At 43.3% G+C, this 17483-nt stretch overlaps 1 protein-coding gene across 4 annotated transcripts in view; it reads right to left on the reverse strand.

The window, feature by feature from the left end:
• Positions 1–17483, reverse strand: part of LOC130211454 (receptor-type tyrosine-protein phosphatase delta-like) — a 255394-nt gene that overhangs the window by 131957 nt on the left and 105954 nt on the right. For all 4 annotated transcript variants that reach the window (XM_056442153.1, XM_056442151.1, XM_056442152.1 and 1 more), the window contains exon 6: positions 15483–15520. The gene's annotated coding sequence lies outside the window, so the exon portion shown is untranslated. The remainder of the gene's footprint in view (positions 1–15482; positions 15521–17483) is intronic.

The raw sequence follows: 17483 nt of genomic DNA on the forward strand, positions 1-17483 counted from the left end.
TTTTGGCGACTACTGGATGAATCGCCATTCAAATTTGTACCGATATTCAAGGTCCCCAGAGGATATACCTTAACTTGCATAATGCTCTTACTTTTCTTCTATCGCCACAAGCAGGTCAAAGGATGTGCTTGACCAACTACTGAAATAATTAGCCAAGGGTAATATGCTACACTCAGATGATGAACATGGTCAGTATTATAACATTGCTTTGTAAAACAAGTTCAGCCCTTTTTGTTTCCCGGTGCTAGAACCGGTGGATACTTTGTTCTTTAATGGGGCGTTTTCGTTGGAGGTGGACAATGCAAGCTACTGTACAAAGCAAATCAATGAAGAGATTTGCTTGGGTTTCTTTTCCAGGGTGCAGTGCTCATCCTAGTGGGGATACAAGTTCACAAACAGACAGGCATCACGGTTAGAAAAGCAATCGAATTGTTCTTTAAGTTGCCAGGAAAGTTCTTTGTTTTTTAGTGTGCAGAAAAACAATGTTTTAAGTGATGCTTGTCAGATACATTTACACCAAAGAGAAGGCTCAAACTGGATTTTGTTGCTAAATAGGCTGAGGTCAGTTCCATTGTAACTCAATCCAATAACTGCCACAGTAGTTTAACTCTTAAGACTTTTTTGGGGGGCCGGACAGCTATTTTTAAAGAATTTTCTTTCTGAATAAGTTGCATGTACTTCTGACCGCGGAGCCTATTTATAATTCATGCAAACAAAACTGTCAATGTCGTAGTTAATGTAAGATGGACAGACGTGAAAATACAATATCGTACACTGTCAATCTCCCTACAGCCTGGGGGGGTGCAGGCCTTTTCACCCTTGACAAGTCGTTGGCGAATTACAAATGAATGTCAGTCAAGTCGTTTCTCGAGTTTTCGCCACCCAAAGACGACGCCACGTATAATACGGCGGAGAAGAAAGGCAACTTGTCTGAATCCAAAACAAGGACTGTTGCGTTCAGCCCCTCACGCCCCAGAGTTGATACATTTATAGTCCCCGCCGCCCCCCCCCCCACCCCCACACACACACACACAACCCTGATCAAGTAAACCAGTCATCGTAAAATTAATTTCCCCATCAAGCGAGACTCGCGCTCCTCAGGATAACAATCTATTTTAAGCGGATAAATCTAATCCAATGTGTTGAGATTGACTTGTTTATGTCCGTCGCCCAAGCAGTCAAGAGAGGTGGTGGGGGTGTGTGGGATGAAGCGACAAATGTCAAGGTGATATTACACACATCTCCAAGGCGGGAAAAATGTAAACCAACACCCAGGTGTAGTCCTTGGCCGAGACATCGTAAACCTCTCTGCTTCTCAGAATCTGTCAGACGTGATGGATGGATAACCGTGCAGCGAAGCTTTTACGAGCATTAATAGCCATTATTATGTCCATGATAGGGAAGAAGTGGTTCATGTATTGGTCCGCTGTCAGGCAGCCATATCTGGAGCGTCTATATAATTCAATTAGTGATGGACAGAACTTGGAAACGACGACAGCCCTGTAACCTCCCGTGCGAAAACACTTTAGTCATTTTTATTTGAATGTTCCTAACTTTTAAAAGTTGCACAGCAATATATGACATCGTCATTTCTATGCGAAATAAACCGGTTCTAAATTTGTCAGAAAACGTTGGGTTGACGTCAGACCCCATCGGTCATGCAAGAGGTGAGCGAGCAAAGAGCATTGTGGTCATACATTAGCTCTCGCCGATGCTGCTGCCAACAGTTTTACGTTAGATATTAACTATATTTGGAGCAGCTGACTGCAGCCCCCGGTGTCACAATACCTTCAGAGCTGACTGCACGTAGTCTTAAATTCTGGTGAAGCTGACGACGTGTTTAGTCTCGTGTGACATTGCCTCAGATTGGAGGTGCTGCTGCGGCCTTATCTTACATGTCTGATCAGCTTTGATTAGCTTTCAGGTGGCTTTTGACGAGAGCACCCGAGATGACACCAGTCTAGTAAAGGACACGGTGGCGAGAGCGCCGAAGCGGACGTGCCTACAGTTTGGGCTGTAGTGTGTGAGTGTTTATAATGCATAGTTCAGTGTGCTATAGCACCGCAGAGTGCGTCACAAGCATGTTGAAATTGAAAACACAATAGGCTGCACTCCTAAAGAGGGCAACTTGAACCCACGCGTGACCTGAACAGCTCCTCCCCCTGTTACTATGCACGCAGTGACGAGAGGCCTGCGCTTACTCATCTGTACAGGAACTGCTGAGTCATGAGTAGTCAATATCACCTTATTACGATGTCGAGCGAAATCGGATTCCCGATGGGGCCGGCGGACGAGACCTCGGTTTGATTTAGTTTACTGTTGGCATGGGGCGCAATGAGCTGAAAAGCAATTAGGTCCATTAAGAGATCAACTGGGATGGCATGAGTAGCCATGGTGTGCAGCAACCTGCTCAGAGAATCGAAGAGGGATAGAGGCGTCGAGGGAAATGGGTTTCAACAGATTGAGTCAACTCCTGCCTGACAGAGTCCCTCTGTGGAACTCCGCTCAGGACACCTGTCCGGGGAAGCCATGCAAATCTGTGTCTGAATGTGCGTGCAGTGGGAGCACGCGCATGCAAATGGGATCGGTGCTTGATGTACGAGCACCTTAACCAAGTTGGCTGTGATGGAGGAGGAGGAGGAGGAGGAGGAGGAGGAGAAGGAGTCAAGAAAGGGGAGGACCCTGTGGAAGTGGATGACAGACAGGCCCCATTCCTGACCCCACTAGCACTTCACTCTTAATTGTCAACCTGCATGAAGTCACATTCACAGTTGTGGATGGCACTTCATATATAAAAAAAAACAGGCTTATACACAAGCAGTAAAATTGTAAGAAGCACTCAGGCACACTCCTCCTGAGCGGGGGACATTTGTCACCGTGCACTGATCGATGCATTAGCCACTCTGCCTCTGAGTTATATTATGTGCTGGTGTGCTGTTTCCTGGCGAATGCAAAACATCCCAAAACAATGGACATGTGCTCTGTGCATATATCATAAGCTACTGCAGCGCCGAAATGTGTAGTTCATTAATCAATTTGTTAACTAATCAATGGCAATTTTGATTATTGACTAACCATTAGTCACTTATTAGGCAAAGGTCCAAACTCCAGCTATTTCAATGTGAAAACATATTGCATGTCCTTGTTCTTTATCTTTTTAAAGAGGATATGTTTGAGTTTGGGATTTTTTCATGATACATATATAATCCTATGAAGGTAGATTTTAGTCTTTATTACGTATATAAAAAATAGTTTTAAGACCACATTTCTTGTTCGTAAGTAAAAATATCTAAACTGAGAATAAATGATGCGTTACTTTTGCTCATGAAATCACATCTTTGGGCTGCAAATCCAAAATATTTGCTTAACCCTTGTGTTGCCTTCGGGTCATTTTGACCCGATTCAATATTGAACCCTCCTGTCGCCTTCGGGTCAATTTGACCCGATTCAATGTTTAATGTCGGTGTTCTTTCGGGAGTCAACAAACAAACATAAAGTACCTCACACTTAAACTTGGAAAACAATATTAATTCTAATAATTTTCTGGAGATTTTAATAGCTGGGGTCATATTGACCTCAAGGGTAAAATATGTTAGTAAATATAAAGGTAACAGGAGGGTTAAACATTGAATCGGGTCATATTGACCCGAAGGCGACAGGAGGGTGAAACATTGAATCGGGTCAAATTGACCCGAAGGCAACACAAGGGTTAAAAAAAGAAACAACTGTTGCTTTAAAAAAAGACCTTTGCTCTCATGGAGGTAAGTTGACATTTTGGATAATGTGGGCATACATATTAAAGGTTGCAGTCATATTTGGCTAATGGGGTCAAGTCAAGAGGGCAACATGATGTTTTCTCTTTTTTTAACTGCTGTACATATTTAGTAGTTGTGGATGAAATCCTTGTTGCATATTACCACCTCTGCTCCGAAAGGTTTAGGAAGGCTTTTGATAAGGCAAGCGTCAGGATGAAGTAGGATGAAGTAACCCAGGATCAACATTGTTAAGAGTACTGATGTGTTGTTTCTTTCCCTCCTTGCCCAAATTGGCACGGCTATGTCCGATCAAAAATGATACACTTCTGCTTTTTCCTGTCTGTTGATCTGTCCCCATGACCCTCCTTTTGGGGCAGCTGTAGCTCAGTGGGGTAAGGGGGTCGTCCTGCAACCCCAAGGTTGTCGGTTCGATCCCGGTTCTCCCCATTAGTTGCAAGTCGAAGTGTCCTTGAGCAAGGCACTGAACCCCCAGTTGCTTCCCGGGCGCATCACTGCAGCCCACTGCTCCTTAATAACTAAGGATGGGTTAAATGCAGAGAACTAATTTCCCCTTGGGGATTAATAAAGTATATATCCTATTTTATCTCCTCTCTCCTTCATTGTCCTTTTCATTTATTTAAATATCCCCTACTCTCAAAGCCTTCTACCCTTTCCTGCCATCATCTCATCCCTGTTATTCGCTCATTCACTAGCCTCTCTACATCACCTCTCTGACTTTTCTTCCCCAAACTAACAGTGACATACATCCTCTCTGTTTATGTCTCTTACCTCCATTCCCATTTTCGCCATCTCTCTCTCACTCTCTCTTCTTCTCTCCCTCCATCCCTCTGTCTTTCAACGTGTGCGGGCTGGCATTGGGTATTTACGAGAAACCACTCACCATAGCCGATTGATCACGGCCATTGTTTGCAGTGGGTCCTCCATTTTACAGTTCAGTGTTCATGAAAAGGAGCTTTTTCCACTCTCGCTATCTGTCAACCCCAAAATACATTCTCTCTCTCCCTTTCTCCCTTTGGCCAGTGATTCCCCGCTGACATTTTCACAAGCACCCCTTCATCAATTTCAAAGCGCCGATGCCCTCTTATGCCAGTGAGAAAGGGAGGAATAGGAGGAGGAGGAGGAGCAAGACGTGGAGGAGGAGGAGGAGGAGGAGGGGGTGAATTGATGGTTGTTGACAAAGCTAACTAGAATTTGAAAACAGGGAGTGACAAAGTTCTTCAAATGGAGGACATATAGGAGACATGGAGGGTCATCAATACATGTGTTGTCAAAGTCCACAAATTAAACATCTGATTGATGCCACAACAAGTATTTAAATATGTCCATTAGAGTCTCTTTCCATGATATACAGTGTGAACATCAGCATATACGCTTGCTATAGGCTGCCCCCTGTAGTTTGCCTCCAAAGATGACTCATACAACTTATGTTATAAATCCAGTAACGCAATAAAAGGTGTGATGGAAAAAGCCAACCAGAAGGTAAACATCCTCTGTGCTCACTTCCTCCCTTTAGTTTTGGGAAATTAGGCCATTCCATCATCAGCCAACTGGTGCATTTATGAGCTGCTGAAGTAATTGTCGGTAGCGGCGAGATCTCAGCTGAGACAAAGGCGGCGCCTTCACCTCAACTGAGCCTTGAGCTACACGCTCCAATGACAAAAACAGAAGAGATGGAGGAGGAAGAGGTGAGTGGAGCAAAAGAGTGAAGCAAAAGAGTGAAGCAAGGTGCCTCATTCACTGGCTCTGGGGTTTATGGGATTGCTTCCAGCTGTCACTATGTGTAGTGAATCCGCAGCACCGTAATATCTTAATTGTTTCAAATTAAAAGCTCGTAAAATGGCAACGGAAATTAGTTTTTTCTTTCGTTCTCTGGATAATCCAAAGCAGCCCCTTGACTTACATCTGGGCGCGCTTTAAGGGAGAGGCGGCTTAAAAGGTGGAATGGCTCCCACATGAGATGGCTATGGATATGCCGGCGTGGAATTAGTCTTTATAGGTTGTGAACTACGAACCAATTACTGTGCATGTGCGAATCGGGTGTTTATTTGTCTCCATTTTCTTCTGTCTCCATATAACTGTCCCTGTGTCTACATCTTTATCTGTCCCCCCCACCCCTCTTCATTCCTTCTTTACATATGTTCATATGAGTTAATGGTTGTACTAATATATGTTTATGTGGAGGACGCGTGTGCTCAGAGGCTTATCATAATAAACTGTCTTAATATCCTGCGGGGTTTCACACATTTAGTCCCCCCCACACCCCGCCAGCTCCCTCCAGCACTTCTGAGACTCATTCCACAGCGCAGTCAAATCACTCAAGCAGCTAAAGGTCCTGAATGACATCAGCCTCGCTGTCAACGACACGCGTACCAATGTATGCATGCATTCACATAACGCACACACACACGCATGTTGGCGTGCATGCAAACACAGACACATCGGAGGCCCTTCCCCCTCAGTCACCAGGAATAATCAGGAAATGAACTCATAGCATATTTCTATACGTGCAATTTACGCACTATAATATGCATTCTGTAAAGTATGAGGTGATTCTAAAGGCTTTTTTGACCATAAATTCTCATCTGAATGGATATCAAAATGTCATATTATAGCCCTGTTAACTTGATATCTTTTCTTCCATTCTTGTATAAATACCAGCTTGAAATGAAGCCCTGAACAGGCAAATCCAGCAGACAATTATATGCCATTACGTCTGCAAAGTGGTTTTGTGGTGGGGGCCGTAGGTGGCTGTGACGGAGGGAGGGCCAGCGGAGTCGATTATCGTGAAATGAAACACCAACTGAGAATGTCTGACACCTCTCCACTTTGAAGCAGACAGTGATTGAAAAAAAGGAAAAATAAAGGAAAAAAGCTTAAGCATCATCACTGCCTCACAATCTAGAGAGCAGCGCTCATTGTCCACAGCAGATGGTGATACACAAGTGGTGAAAGTTACACGGAGAAAGTTTCTGACACTGCTGCCATCTGCAGTAACATCTTGAGGAAGGCAGAGTGTCGACACTAGACACGTGTTTTTTGGTGACTTTGTCTCTCAATGAGATCCAGACTGCAAGTTGTAATAATAATAATGACAATATCTGTTCTTGTGTTGCCCGTGTAAAGAAAGCTTTACAAAAGCACCGGATCAAATCTGAAAAATTACAATGGAACATTTTGAATGAAAAAATATGCATACATGATTATTTGACAACTTGCTAAATCTATCTGCCGAAGAGGTTGAGGGGATATTGTTTCATTAATATAACCCGCTAAACCATAATATAACACAAAGCCCAAAACATATTGTTAATATTTATATTAATATTATTATGATCGATTATGTATTTTACTATTACACAACTCTGCTTTCATTCATAATTTTTCATCGAATCTATTTTCTTTTCTCTCCTTTTTGCTTTTCTCTTTATTAGTTGTGGCCACAAACTCCACTAGCATCAAGCTAGCGTGACACCGGTTTGGATGAAGTGTGTCAGCAGCTTGTGACCAATGTGGACAGTTCATCAGGGGTTGGTGGAGACCAAAACAGAGCTAACAGAAAGGTAATATGCATTTCCATAATTTTTTTTGTAATGAAGAATTACATTCCAACATATGTCATGTGTTAGTGTGTCTGCTGTTGTGTTCTCAGCTTGCTCTGCTGCCCCCTAGAGGCCTGACAAGATGGTTATTAGTGCAGCTTTTACGTTACACACAAAGCACAAATCTGACCTGGGCCATGTTCTTTTTGACCGGATCAGCTCAGCTTATTAAAGGGAGAAAACACACCTGAATATAATAAGAGGACGTTCTATTTCCCAGCAGACAGTTTGACTCATAGTGGAACAAGCACAGGTGTTCCTAATAACATTAATGATGGCTCCGTTCTACTCTAAAGTCCCGGTAAGCCACGACAGTGTGACAGTGAGCCACTATGCATACTGAAGCTGGATTTTTATTATTTACACTTGTGGTTTCTCTACCGTGACATGTCAACATGTCCGTCTGAGGTCAGGCGATACACACTGAGGCCCCACCATGATGATGGCGTTACGCATCTGGATACTCTGAGGACAAATGTTTATCGCCCGATGTCCTTCACTGAATCCATCTTCACGTTTTCTCTGCCAAACTCCACACAGAAGTCCACGTTCTACTTTTTAGCTTCTAAAATGTCTCATCTTTCATGCCGCGTAGTTTCAATGCACCGCTGCGTATTCTCCATCCTCTCCTCCGGCGCTTCACGTCCCGTCTCTCGCCTCTAATCTCTACTCCTCCCATCCCCTCTCTTCCCTTTCTCACTCTGTCTTTCTAGCATCCTCACTCCCCTTTTCTCTCCCCTCTCATGTCCCTCTCATCCCCTCACACTCCTCCCATCCGTTTGGTGTTGTCCCCTCCCCCCCCCCCCCGCTCTTCCCCTCTGCCCACGACACAACTCTCCACAACTTCTCCTCCTCCTCTTCTCCGATCCCTCGTGTACCGATGGATCCTCTTTCCCGCCTTCCTCTCACGTCTCCAGCTTTTCTCCGTTTGTCTCCCTCTACCACTGCTATTACCATCTCTGTCCCGTCTGTCTGATTATCTCGTTACCACTGCTTTAGCGGCAAATTCTCTTGACCCCATCTTTACATGTTGCCGTCCAACGTCTCCTTTTGGTCACTTTGACTTTTCTCTTTGCGCTACTTAACCAGCCTATATTTGTCTCCATCTTCCTTTCCCCTCCTTCAACCCAGCCTCCATTAGTTTTTTCTTATGCCCTTACAACAGAATATATGCCCTATTGCAGCCAGTCTTGCACTCTGTCTCACTCTGTCCTCTCCTCTCCTCCTCACTCTCTCTGCCATTTTTTTGTGTGGCCTTTCGCTCTCTGCACATCTAATGGCTTGGGTGTAATCCACTGGCTAATCTGCTGACAGCCTGTGTGACAAGGCATTAGCTTTGTGTCACTGCCTACCATGCTGCTTCTCAGCGTGTGTGTGTCAGAGCGAGCGAGAGAGAGTGTGTGAATGCTCGCGTGTCCGCGTGCAAACGCAATATGTTTGCAAAACTATGCGTCTGCCGAGTGAGTAATGGCTCGTGTGTTTTTTTGCGCCATGTCAACTGGATGCCCAGGCATATAATTGACACTGCAGCTCCTGGATTTTGCATGGCCTTTCACCTTTCCATTTTGTTTTCACTATTTATGTCCACTGCTGGACTTATTTTTCTATCTCTATGGGTGATAGCAATTTTAATAAGGTACAAGGTCAGAGTGTCCGTGGATACAGCACGGGTCATACAGGGGGAAGACGAGGCCAAAGAGGCCTTGTCCGGTTGCCCCTCCGCTCTACCATCTATCCATCCATGACAAACCACCAAATATGGGAAAAGTTCCCGCAAAGTTGTAATTGGCAACTAAACACTGCCGCTCATCTTATTGACTAAGTATTATTGATTAATCTGTGAAGTATGCTTTTAGAATATTTGATCAATTGCTTCATCGGTACAAAGATCTTGAATCCATATTGATGAAAGAGAGAAACGCTGATTTAAAAAGCTGTATCCAGCAAATGTTGAGCATTCTTTCGGACGAGTTTAAAATGATTAATTTATCACTTATAAAAATAGTTTTTGAGTCATAAATCACTCCGACCCCTAGTTCCGTTGGCTACGTCCTGTGGCTTCGAACATCCTCCACAAAATCACCTTCCTCATCTCAAACCGCCGGCTCCACTCCACCAGCAGAACTCACCTCGCACTCGGCCACATTTCTCTCTCTCGAGCTTCTGTCCTTTTCTTTAGTGGTCCCCTCCCCTGTCTCCACCTGAGTGATCCTGTTATCACAGCTGACCTGTCGCTAGATCTGTCAACAGCCTAAGAGATTACACCGAAGGCCGCGGAGCACATTGGGCTCCCTGTTTGAAGTGTGTGTGTGGGGGGGGGGGGGGGGGGGGATTGCCTGATCCCCTGATGCTGATAAACTGGCCGAGGCTTTGGGGATTCAAGAAGGTCCTGTTGGGAATAGGGTGAAGTGTGGGGGGGGGGGGGTGCTATAGTCAACCTCAAGTCTACTTCTAATCACTGGGCTTTTCAGAGGGGATAAAGGAAAGGAGAATGGGAGCTTGGTCTGGAATGGAATTAGGCCCTGATGGAGCTGTGGATAAGGTTGTGTGGGCTTTGGTTTGATCACACAGTTTGCTTGAAAGCTTTAGAGTAGCATGTTTGATGAAATCTATATTGCCCATGGAGCATGCTATACAGCTTGGATTAAATATATTGATAAAAACTCAAATAAATGCTTTCCGTATTCCCATTCTACAGCCCACTGTTCAGCCAGATCTGTAGCGCAATCTGGTGATTAATTGTCCTTCACAACTTCTCTTTGAACCCAAGTCACCGACAGGCATGTATAATGCACACGTATGTAGCCCTGCGTTTCATAGCTGCTCATATCTATTGCCACTGATCTGCCAATGTCTTTTGAGCAGAAAATGTGTCAGCTAATTCATCATAATCTCTGAGGAACTGGGATTCATTTAATTCATACTCATTTCTAGGTATTCCTTCATCCATCCCTGTTCCCACATGGGGGGATACTTCTGCCATTCAAGTGAGAACAGAGCACAATCATCATTGATTCATGCACCATAAAAGCAAAGCCGAGTGAGACAGACTCTTACGAAATGTGGCTTGCCAAAGTTCTGCCAGAGACGGAGTTTGATGGCTCACTCGTCCGTGGCCTCCGCATCATGTTGTCTTCACCAGCTGTTGTTTGACAGGAAGGGATTCTTCCCGCAGTGTGCAAAGACACAGCTATCAACTTAAGAGGCTTGACAGCAGCTCACTATGGGGCCATTTTTCTCCTGCATTATATTAGGTATTACCGGTGGAGCATCTGCAAATGGTGCCGCACGATACATTGAAAAGAAAATCTCTGAAAGCAGAGTGGACCCCTGGTGGTCTCTGTCTCTATAAAATAGCGTAGTGTTTCTTCAAATTACTATCGCAAATAGTACACGAGTACACCGTGAAGACTTTCTTCTGCATTTAATGGTGGTTTTGTGCCATAATATTGTGATTGCAATGGAACCATGACCTAGAGTCGTGCAGCAACCACTATAGTATTGGGAAGCAGTGAAAGAAGCAGCCTTTTATTGATCTGCCCTAATTACAGGAGTCAATTATATTCATGTTTTTCAGGCCGGCCAGAAGGCACTAATATCGCACACTGAGTTGAGCAATCATTTCTGATGGTGAGTGATCACATGATAAACTGTTCTGACAAACAAAAACAGTACAGGACAACAATCGAGGGGCATAAAACCGAGTCTGGAGCTACGTTGGCAAACAAGGCTGTCGGGGCTGAGCATTTGCTGTTTTTATACTGCGCGTCTGAACAATTGATGGCTAATCATAAAATAAACCACTACCTGCAATTTACTGGGGCCGCCCAACAAATATAAAGAGTGCTGTAGATATTTTAAAAAAGGAAAATCAATGCTTACTCTATAGTTTTTATTTATTTTTTGTTCTTTCAATATTCAGTCAACTTTAACCATATAAGCAAAAATGGACAACATCCTTGCAACTGCGAGTCAAAACCAGCGTCTGCCCAAATAGATGGTAGAATTCAATGTACAATTCAATGCTTGTTGATACTGATTGTGAGAGCAGAGCTGAGGTCCCAACACTTAGTAGATCATCGTAATTAAAACGTAAATTGGAGGTATTGAGCTGCATGCAGTCGCCAGCGCGGGCTCTGGGGAAACATTGATTCATGCATGCACTTGGAAACAATTCCTCTGATTTGTACGGAGTAAAATATAGAAGCTTTGTAAATAAAATCAATAGCAAACAAGCTGCCTGGGCTCCTTAAATAGTGGACAGTAAATTACAATTGGACAAATGATGCTAGAGGCATGAGCGAGCACGGGCACATGGGAGTAGTGCAAGCTTTACCGTGACTGCTGGCTACAGGATACAGTACATCCAAAAAATATGTGTCGGACGAGAAATCCCTTGTTGGATGAGTATTGGTTGATTTTGATGGCCAAGTGAGATGTCTGAAATGAAAGACAAGGCACTGGTTGCACTGGTCATTGTAAGTCAGGTCAGTCCTCATTATAAAGACTTGTCTAATCTGAGTTGAACGAAAATCTACAACTATTCAAGCGTAGCCAATACATCCGCAGATGGAGTGCTTTGTGCTGTGTTTCCATGTTAAGAATTATACATCTGTTTTTGAGAAACTCAAAAAATATACCATCATTTGTTGTTTGTTCAGACAAGAGAAGCAACAGCAATAGTTTTTAGAGACCAGAATAAATCCCCATAAGACATATTACGGCGAAATATTAAATCAAAAATGCCCTTGTAACGGTTAAAGTCTCCCCAAGAAACATCTTTTCGTTTTTCTGCTGGCATGAACACAGCCAGGCTGTATCTCAATCAGCCATATTTGTTAGTTTGAAAGCAGTCCTAATTCACCCAGAAAATTAGTCCTCTTAAGATCGTCAAGAACAAGAAAGCTTTGTGCAACCCGTGGACTTTGATGTGCATCTGAAGTCTGAAGCCACAGTCAAAGTCTGTCCTGATGAGATGTTGTGGAAAGGATAAGGGTCTGGCGTAATAACAGCACAGCCCCGATGCAATCTTTATTACATGCCATTTACGGTTATACCGAACGACAACACATTCTGATGAATATGCACACAATGCAGCTCCTATAAACACTGATATGACAAAATAATTTACAGACCTTCTGCAGCGCAAGCCCTTTACGCGTGTAATTTAGGGAATTACAAACCAAGCTTGTAAAATAGTATTTTCGAGTAAATTTGTTTTGCAAAACCAATAACTTCAGCTATGGTTCATCTTGGATAGAAATGGTTCATACTGAATCGTCTCCGCCGGAGGTTACGTGAGGTTTATTCCAATCTAGTAGAGCCAAACAAGTCTAGCTATTTGCTGATTTTACTTTAAGTTCAAGGTTCACTTTCAAACCCAGTGCAGAATGTTCTTTTTCCTTCCCTTTTCTTTGTAAAGCTAATATAGCGTGATGAGAGAACAGAAGCACACGAGTTGCAGCGGTGTCATGTGCTATGGCTGAAGGAATATTCCCTGAAATGGCTCTGGGCACCCACCTGTGCTCCATATTTATGATATAGAAGTGTTGATGTGAAGCAACAGGGCTGCACTAACTACACCAACTAGAAATATGAATGGTATACTAGACGGGGAGTTTTTAAATGCCTGTGTAATCCTTGATTTGACTAATAATGCTGTGGGCAGTGTCCTTCACTGCTGCCAGCCTCACAGTTGGGAAAAGAGAGGGGTCAGGAGTGGATGGAAACAAAGTCAAAGACAAGGAGAAAAAGCTGTTGCAGATGAGCAAAGGCATGAAAACAGCAACGGGGAGAGAGGGAAAGCGAGTACAGAGAAAGAGTGTGGGGGGGGATGTACGGGGAAAATTGGAAAGGGAAACAACAGAGGGTCGGGAGAAGCAGTCGAGATGAGATAGCATGGCAGCAGAATGAGAGAGGGTGGAAAGGAGGGGGATGAAGGAGAGAGGCATAATTGGAGAAAAGCAAAGAAAGGTGGTGGAGGAAGAGCTTTTCCTATGGCCGTATACTGTATCCTGAAAGCGGCTTTCATCCGCCCTCACATCAACAGCTGAGGTTGAGAAACCCCTCTGCAAACTCCACCCACACGCACACACTAATTATTCATCCAAAAAAGCGTCCCCTTTGGCATCACAAACATTTTTTCTTTGCCACGAGGAATTCCGTAAAAAGGTAGGCAGAACGCCACAAAACACTTCCTCTAAATATAGAAAAATCAGCCTTGAGAGACAAAGGCGAAATAGAATGAATTGTCGTTCTTTTGTTCAACAGGAAATCCAAAGGGGCAGTCGAACAGGTATCTTCATTCAGGTATCTTCGTACAGACGGACACAAAAAGGCAAACACGAGCGTGTAAGCGCAAAAGTAGGTACCGCCGAAAACAGCTTTCCTGTACTACCATAAAAGTATTATACAGGGTCAAATACAATTTCACTAGATACATTAAGTATGCATATACGCACTGTAACGCCTGAGCAAAGATACACATGCACGCAGCCGGAATGAATGCGAAGAGCAGATAGGAGACAAAGGAATTCAAGCGAGGCTGACTAACAGAGTATGACATGACCAAGGCCTATCACTAATTATGCCGCCGCTGCTACAAACTGTTCCCTTACTATGAACCTTTGAAACAGGAGAAAGGGGAAAAGGCTTCAGCAATTACTGAACAAACCACCCCAGAAGAGAAGTGTGTGTGTTAATCAGTGTCAGGATGTTAGAAACAGTTCTTTAATAAAATCACTTCGTGGAAAAGGGTTCCAGTCATTTTTTTAGTTTGAGGTGGCTTTTGAACAATCTTGCATTATTTCACTATTATGACACTATTTTGTGTAAATTGGCTTCCGTGACAAAATAATTAATCTACATGAATCGGTAATCCATTACTCTGTGTGAGGAATTTTAGGAATACAAGTTAGTTCATGTAGCGAGAGCACTATGTGTCGCACATTTCCACTTTTTGACATCTTATTGTTCATCCGGAACAGCCTGCAAGTTAATCAGCTAACGGAAATTGATTTCATGTAAATAAATATGAAGCGATAAGCAATTCTTTCAAACTCCTCTTTGTAAACCCCAGCGGTTCTCAGGGTTGCCGTTTTTAGACTGGAGGCTGTGAGCAGTTTCAACCCGATCATTTTTTCTGGACCCGGCCCTAGTATTCATTTTTAAGTTAGCCCTGGACGAGATGAAGCATCTGGCTCAAAATAGTAATCGGTATTGCAGGATGTTGCATATAATGTATTCAGCGGAAGCTCTCTGATAATCTATTATTTTGCATGGATGAATAACAGTTCCCTTGTTTTAAAGACGCAGCAATTTTCAGGTCTTTATCCAAAATATCCCGCCTATAATTGATTCTGAAGCTCTAAAATATTTTACGTGATCAAGCCGCCGAATCCGTAAATCGTTGTCTTCTCATTCTTTTGTGATTGGCTCACGTTTATTACCTAAAACCATCATAAATTCCCCACCCATTGATCAAACTCAGCCCTCGAATGCAATCTCAGTGAAACAGAGCCTCTGAACAGCATCTTCTCTATAGCCGACTTGTTTTCCGCTCAAACACAAACCACAATGCATCTACCGAGTCAATACACGTGTGTATGCTCAGCAAACATAACCATGCAAACACAAGAAGATCTGTGTATTTCTTGCAAAAGAAAGGTTACACACAAACACACTGAAAACAGCTACAAAGATGTACGCTGTTGTCGACCGGCCCGGATGCTCACTTAGATGTGTGCCACTCCCCCAGTAGATTTCCCTATTGCACGGGTAACAGATAGATGATGGCTAAGGCTGAGATGTTGCGGCATGCCATTTATCTCTGTCAGACGTGGTTGAACACCAGTTCTTATTGGCTGGGCAGGATTTGTGATTGCTAAAGCGGCACGCCAGTCTCTGAGACCATGCTAATTAAACAGTGGGGGGAAAAGAGCAAGAGGCCTTCACACACAACCATCTTAGGCTCTGCTGCAGCCAGCATTAACACACGCAGTTCTTCTGAGACGAAGCAGAAGTGGAAACCCGGCTTAAAATGTCACGACCCGTCGTTGTTGACAACTATACAATGACTCTTGCTTCGGATGTGAATATAAAAGCTTACCTTTCAGCACTCAAGCAATCCTCCCAACAGTTGAAGAGCTGCAAAAAACAACAACAACAACAATACATGTTAGAAGACGCTTTATTCACCGTCATAAAAGCTGCGACGATGAGAACATTATTTCATTTCCTGGGGAAAGTTCAAGTTCCAGAGGCATGGGTGAAGATAGCAGAAGGGTTTCGTTGTTGAGAAACAATAATTGTAATCACAACAGTGCAGTGAGCTGCTGCCCTGAGCTTGAGCACGCATTCAGTACACTGCTATTGCTTTTTATGGTGTAAAGGGCAAACATTTATTACAGACTGATTACATTTGGCAGGCATATGTGTCTGCCCTGGTAATTTAGTCCTTAAAAAGCCCTTTCTTCACCATGGATATTCGGTCACTGCTTGTATGTGCTATGTCTAACAAGGAATTCTTTGGGGCGCCACTAAATGAGTCGGGAGAACAAAGAAGAAATGAGAGTTAGGGGGTGGTTGGGGGGGGGGCACTGACCAGCTTTTTACTTTAGTATTAATTAAAATGTGGGCGGCACTTAAAAGGTCAGAGATTGACCTAAAAGAAAGAGAAAAAAGGGGCCCGTCTCTGCTGATTGTGTGCACGCGGCGCTCAAGGTCTTGTAGATTAATACAAGTTCACTTTCCAAAAGGGGAATCGAGAGAGAATTAGTCATGTGACTGATAAACAGCATATCTCTGAGCTATGTTTTCTTCCCCTTCTTTTCCAGCTCGTAGAGACATTTCAGGCCTGGCAATGGTTGCCATCGCAATTGATTCTGGCAGAGGAATATGACGGCATAGTATGAGGGCTAAGTATCTGAATAGCTGCTGTCAAAATGCTGAAGGGGATTTTATTTCTAGTTTATATGCAAGCTATATCATGGACTCAACGGCTGCAGTTTGATGTACAGTATGCTGTCATCATCGCGGCGCTGTTCGAGACACAGGCTTACGGGTGCTGTGCCTGTTTTCAGTGAATGCAATGGAGGCACGCTATATTTTGCAGAAATATGACAAATCCTCTACATTTCAAAACATAGAATAGTCTTAAACTGTTATTGTAATTACCACAACCCTAATATTGGTCAATCTCAATGTGTGATTTAAAAAAAAATCTGATATAATATTTGAGTTTCAAGAAACTCAATGCCCTCATATCATCGATGCTCTATGATCGGAATATAACGTGAGCGTCATTTGGGAAGGCGCAAATGAGGGAAAGCAAAACACAACAAAGAGTTAGGAAAGAGGAATTTGATAGCCGCATTGTGTCTGAACTATCTCTCCTGTAAAAAAGGGTCTTGACCGGTGGGGAATACAGAAAATGATTAATAGCTACACTCCAGCAATCAGCATGCAATAAGGGAGCTACCTGTCAGAGGTCCAACCACCCTTCATAGATTTATGGCTAATAATTGGCCATGAAAGTATTTAGTCTGGTGCTGTTAGAAGCTCACAGGTCCAGTTGTTTAGAGGTACAAACTTAATTAAATCAATATGTGTGTTTTATGCAGACTATGCAGAAAATAAATTCCAAATGAAAATTCTTTGGCCTTAAAATAGCCAGTCACACATTATGGTGCCCAAGACTGACTTCACTGTAAAGTTTGAAACATGTTAGGATGGCAGACCTTCCTGCGAGTCACTCTACAGTGCTTTGAGTATATGCTTAATATTACTAATTGGATAGTTTCATTTAAAAAAAAGTGCTGCTCAGCCTCCACTCAGTAAATTTGAATCTTAAACCCTCCACTGGGTCTCATAGACTAAACAAGCACTGTGTCTATTCAGCTGCAGCTTAACGCCTTGATAAACTCTACATTATGCCTCAAATATCCCCAAATAATGAAACTAGCATGTGTAACAACTGGGGAAATAGACATATTGACCTTCTTAAAACACCATCTGTTGCACAGCACAACCACAGCAAAGCAAGATTAGCCACTGAGGCTGAAATAGTCACAATAAATAACACCCACAGTGTCTCACCGCACTGTAAATG

Source organism: Pseudoliparis swirei, chromosome 21 (assembly GCF_029220125.1).
Source record: "Pseudoliparis swirei isolate HS2019 ecotype Mariana Trench chromosome 21, NWPU_hadal_v1, whole genome shotgun sequence".
Lineage (NCBI taxonomy): Eukaryota > Metazoa > Chordata > Actinopteri > Perciformes > Liparidae > Pseudoliparis > Pseudoliparis swirei.